General features: G+C 37.3%; 1 protein-coding gene across 1 annotated transcript in view; it reads right to left on the bottom strand.

Annotated features, from left to right (window-relative positions):
• Nucleotides 1-6,103, bottom strand: part of LOC140451924 (uncharacterized) — an 804,624-nt gene that overhangs the window by 660,713 nt on the left and 137,808 nt on the right. The window lies entirely within an intron of this gene.

Below are 6,103 nucleotides of genomic sequence, written 5' to 3'. Positions count from 1 at the left end.
AAAAAATATAGGAATAAATGACAAGCTATTCATGTCATTAAACATCTGTACTGGAATTAAACTGCTATCGTTAAAAATGGAGACAACTATACCGACGAAATCTCCATACAATGAGTCAGACAAGATTGCATTGTGTCCCAACATTGTTCAATGTTTAGTTGGATCAGGTATTTAAAAAGACACTTGAGAGACAGCCATATGGAATATGAATGAACAAAATAAAAATCAAAGGGGATCTACTTCATGTAATTGATAGGCGGTCGATACAGTAATTCTGCCAAACAAAAAATTGGTTGCCTGTAAAGTCGGTTTTACGGGCGAAGATTTTACGTGACAACGTCTTTTTCTCGGTAGAATATTTATTGATATGAATATTATTAAATTGCACAATAGGAACAAGGAATTGAATGAAAATAAGAATTGCACAAATTTTAACTATAGAAATATATTTTGTTTACTAAAACATTGTACATGTAAACTTAAACTTAACTAATTTATATTTGAGTGATTTTGTTTTGACAGGTTAGAGGTTATAATTTGTTATTTTAAATGTTTGACTAGCAATACGCGCTGTTTCTTCTCAATCGACTGAATTACGATTGATTGCAGAGTGATTTAAACTAATAATTTACTTAACACTATCAACATTTGTCAATAGTATGACATAACCTATAAACTCAGTTTCTCAACTTTTGTGTCAATCTAACAATTAATCAATCAATCATAGTTTACGATAATGAAATATTAGTGTACAATTATTTACCTTTATTGTTGTAGTTGTTGTAAATGACGAATCTAAGCACTCCACATTTTCACTACAGACACAGCTGAAGATACTTTAACCACACGTGTGAACTTGTATTATGACGCTTTCTCGGTTTTCCAACGCCAAGAACGCTCGAGAAAGACAGAGACACAAGCACGCACCGATTCAACGCGCCTAATTCTCTAGTGCTGCGCGCGCAGCGGACCGATCATGTTTGAGTGGGAGAGAGACGCAAGGCATTCGCCGGTCCGGCGGGCCTCTCTCTCGTTCGGTGACTCATCGTAACAGACGTGAGCGGGCGTTACACTTTTTCATGAGTGACTCTGAGCCACAACCTAATTTAAGACGTTGTCACGTCAAAATATTGAAGGTCTCTAAATTCTGTTTGATCGTATTCACGAAGTAGGAGAGGAAATGGAGATTAAAATAAACTCAAACAAAACCAAATTTTTAGCCTTTAGTCGTAACCCACATCCAGATGCAGAGCTTCAATTAAATGGAGTCCAAGTTAAAAAAATTCACAGAATTACATATTTGGGAACAATCACAACGGACCAATTGTAGCATTTCAAATCACTTTGTATGTATTAAAACGCCGAAGAATATTTTCAATGTGTTTCTATTTCCTATCGTATAGGTTAAAACACCAAAATATTATTTCTATCCTTTTGAATCGCTGAAACTGATAATAAACACATTTTAAAGTTTTTTTATATATTACAGATGCGTATTTCTTTGGTGTTTTTAATTTTGGGATTTTTAAAAGATAGTCAGTGTGTTGCAGTGAATTTGAGTCCAGTTCCAACCCCAGAAATTTTAAAGGAAAAAAATTATATTTAGTGAAATTCAAGTAATTTTTTTGTTGAAATTTTAAAGTAAAAATAGACATTTTCCATCAATAATTGCTTTCATGACTGGTTTTCAAGTTAAGAAATTGTAATAAGTAAAATTATAAATTCTAAGGAGTGGTTAGTTGTCATATTAATTATTCTTAAAGTTTTAAAATTAAGTATTGACATATGACAGTTAGCACTATTTTTTGACAATTGGTACATACATAATCATGAATTTAAAATTTGTTTTGTTTTGTTTTTTAAAAGGTTAACTTTTATGCATAGTTCCATTTAAAAAGATATTTTTCATTTATAATAATTTATTTCTGCTACAAAATATCGCCCATTGACAATTGTAAGTTCTCTAGTATCTCCAACTTCTGAGATTGTAAACCGATAGTAACATAGTAAGTTTGTTTTTGTTATTTAGTATCTTATTATTATTATTTATATTTATAACTATTTGTGGTGAGACAACAATAAATATTTAAATTTTTCACTAAATCAAGTTGTTATTTTCCTTTTGAAAAGTTTCTAACTCCTTTTTTATATTTTTTAGGAAAGTAAAGACTTTCTTCCACCCAGCAGAAAGATTCTTGTAAGCGGCGTCCTTACTTTAATTAGCTTAAGAACCTTCTTGTGTTGTGTTTGTCCAGAAGACCCATGTAAGTACCCCTTTGTTTCATGTTTTTTAGTTACCTCATTCCAGTCCCCTTGTCATTCACTTATCTACGACCCAGCTCTCCAAAAAAACCCTGAGTAGCTGTTCGCACACGTTCCGGTTTGTTTTACTTGCACTCCAGTGGACAGAAATCTCCATCCCAGTGATTTCTGTCCCCAATTTTCAACCCCCTATAATGATCCCAATGTGGTAGGCAAAATAATCGTTACACAATTGGATCCTAACATATAAATAAAACGCAGAATAGCAATCACTATAACTACTTTTATGAAAATAATCATCTTAGTTTAGAACTAAGACAAAGAATGATTGAGTGCTATATTTGGTCTGTAAAATTATATGGAGCAGAAGTGTGGACACTAAAGTATCAAGCTTGAGCAGAATTGAAGGCAATGGAAATGTTAATTTATAGACCGAAGCAGAGGATACCTGGAACAGTAAGAAAAGTTATAAAACCACCCTCTCCTACTTGTGCGCAGTTGACTGTCTTACGTACCGTACTCCAAAAGTGGGATGGTGGCTGTAAGGCTAATGACACTTTGGGAGTTCTCCCTTTTTTATTTTGATCTTATTTTTATCGTTGGTCCGGCTGGTATTTCTCTTGTTCTGCTTTCTTTTTAATGACTGCTCGAATGTAATTGTGTGCACTATGCCATCCTTCCATAGGCATTTGTCTGTATCTGTCTTTCTAAACCTCTAAAAATAGACCCTAAAACACCCATCTCCATAGTTACGTTAGGAAGTAATCCAGTATCCTGTGACTACAGTCCACCCAGTCCCTTAGTCTTGGGATTAGCATCTTAGTTCACTGGGCTATATCTTCCGAGTTATTCCACTCTTCTTGCCATCTTTACATCTATCTTACTACCTACTATCCTTACCTACTATCATACTACTAATACATGCAGCGTAACGCAATCCGTGATAGTTCACAAGACCGACCCAGATACAGTGATGTAGGCGCATGCTACTCGCAACAAACTCGTTCGGTCTACTCGCTTCATGAACCCCTTGTAAGTCGGTATTTCTACCGCCTCACTTCAGACTAGTGCAGCGTAAAGGATGATTGTCTGAACAACACCGTGTAGGGTCCACTTCCTTTCTGATTTGGGTCCCCCAATGTTAGATATCACCCTCACCTATCACAGCGCAGTCGCACTCTTTGCTGCCTTCTGGGCTACCACCCGTATATGCTCCCTCCGTCATATTGGTGTAGAGTCGCTCCCAGATATTTGACGCATTTATTTTATGTTATCTGTGCTCCTGCAAATTGGAGTTCCTTTTTCCCATTTCTTTAGTTTACCCTTCAGAACAATGGCTTTGGTCTTCTCTGCTACAAGTTACAGTTCGTGATCTGCCATCCATTCATTCATGACGTTGCCCATATGTCTTACTCAAAATTAGAGATCCGGTTCGTCCAGCATTACTATCAGCACAGCAAGAGCATCTGCAGAGGCGAAGGGGATTATATCTTCTCCGTATATGTCAGGTTCCATAGAGTCGGACCGAAGATCGACCTCTGTAAGACTCTTTGTATGCCCTTCTCAACCATGATCCTTCTCTCGGAAAGATATTCCATTATTTCATTTATCAAATAGTTAGGACATCCCCTCTCCTCCAATGCCCGCATCACCTCTTTTAACTGCAGATGGTTAAATGCATTTATAACATAGAAGAATAGCAGAGCCGCTCAGCGCTGTTCATCCCCAATGTTGTGCAAGGCCTCGAATACACTCAAAATTGCGTCAATTGTGCTGGCAGAATCCAAATTGTTTCGAGAATATTCCTCCTGATCTCTCAATCGGGTTGTCGATTTATCCTTGCAGTATCCTTTTGTATAACTTCCGGATGCAAGGAAGGAGACTTAAGGGGTGATATTTCTCCCCAGTTTTGGGAAGTAGTACCAACCTTGATCATCTCTAAAAAAATGTCATTGCTTTAAGCAATGCATTCATGCGTTTCAAAAGTCGCCCAGGTTCCGCGCGTCATAGACCCTTTACCGCTTCGGGTGATATTTGATCTAGTCTGGAGGAACTACGTGTCTTAAGTACATCTAATACCTAGACTAATTCATCCATAGTAAAGGGTTCGACCTGCTCACTCCCTTGTCTTTACACACACTCTGCCATCTGCTATACGTGAAAAGCTTTCGTGATACCTCAAGCTATTTGTCTAGTGGCATTTCGTATGAGGTGTATGATTGAAACTTTTTCATTGCGATCCTATATCCCTGATCAAAAATGTCTAGCTTATGTTTTATCTAGCTTATCACACAGTTCTCTCCACTTTCTTTTTTTCTGAATTTGTTTTTCTGCCTTTTATAGCTTCTTTCATGGCTCGTTCCAGGTTTTCCACCGTTGGCGTGTGACCTTGTATCATGCCTACTCTCAATTTAATGAGTTCGTCATATGTCTTCTAGTCGTTTCCATCGTCGCATCCGACTCCGGACATTTCGGACGCACGAATTTTGTTAGTAGTTCCTGCTCCGGTTATCAAGAATCCGATATACCAATGTTCCGTTCCGGTATAGTCTGGCAAGACCGACCAATCTTTTACTGCTACTCCCTGTGTATCCATAGTAATATCGAGATACGTACCCATACCACTTCAACCGAATGTGGGGTTCAGATTAGTGTTCAGTACCACCAAATCCGAAGTACCCACGCAATCAGATATTATTCTACCGCGAGTATCGGTCATGGGGAACCCCCAGTCTGCTGCTTCTGCTTCGAAATCTCCCAGCACCACGCATTCTCCCCTCATACTCATCACCTCTTACATGATCTTATGCATCTTTCTCTCATAATCACCCACCGTTATATTAGGAGAGAGATATTAGCACACCAGCTGCAATTTCTCCATACGGACGATCATATACCCTTCCCTTGCCTTTATCTCATATACTCGCAGCTTTCTGCTGCAGATTCGTACACCGACCCTTCCAGTCGAATCCACAAACTAGCCTCTCCTCTTAACTGCTGTTGGGTATGGCTCCGCCGTAACCATTATGTCATGTTCTTTTCCACGGCAGCAGCCTCGATCAGATGATGGGACAACCTAGCTGTTCCTACATTCGCTTGGAGTATCCTTAACTGCCGATCTATGTTTTCTGCCATCTCCTTACCTCGGACCTTGGACTCGACTGTATCTCGGTCTTCATACACTAGAGTCTAGTGTGCCTATCCTCAACCAAACGGTTGAGCCTAGGATACTTTCTCGAGTTTGCTACATAGCCAGGTACATTACAATTGAGGCATATCATTTTTCTCTTGCATTCAGCAGCCAAAGGACCCTCGTTGCCACATAAGAAGCAGTATTATTACCACATGTACAAAGATTGATTTTAGAAAAGCGTTTTTGGCCATTTTAATCATTTGATTATCTTTTGATTTGGATCAGGTGTATTTTTGATAACAATAAATACCTGTTTGCTTTTCTTAAATAATAAAAACACTTATCGACAAGCGACAACACGACAAGTTATCAGAAAAAAGTGTGACTTTACTGGTTTTTACTTTCTAGCATGGATTTAATATTTTATAATGCATTAGATTAATTTTTATGTTTATTAAATAATTAAAGCGCATATTTTTTATCTTGTTATCAAGAGCTTAAAATAAAAACACTTATAAATGTGTGGTTTTTGATTGTATTAAATATAAATTTGTTACTAACTGCTACAAATTTTTATAAACAGTTTGATGTTTGTATTTGAAATTAACCACAAATTTAGTTAAAAATTTAGTAAAGTCTATTTTGATGATTTGATTTCGACGTCAGAAATCGTCCCATCGTCCTAATTTTTCTGATAAGTTCCTATTC

This window comes from Diabrotica undecimpunctata, chromosome 1 (assembly GCF_040954645.1).
Source record: "Diabrotica undecimpunctata isolate CICGRU chromosome 1, icDiaUnde3, whole genome shotgun sequence".
Classification (NCBI taxonomy): domain Eukaryota; kingdom Metazoa; phylum Arthropoda; class Insecta; order Coleoptera; family Chrysomelidae; genus Diabrotica; species Diabrotica undecimpunctata.
Note: the sequence above shows the minus strand (reverse complement) of the source record. Positions and strands in the feature narration are given on the sequence as shown.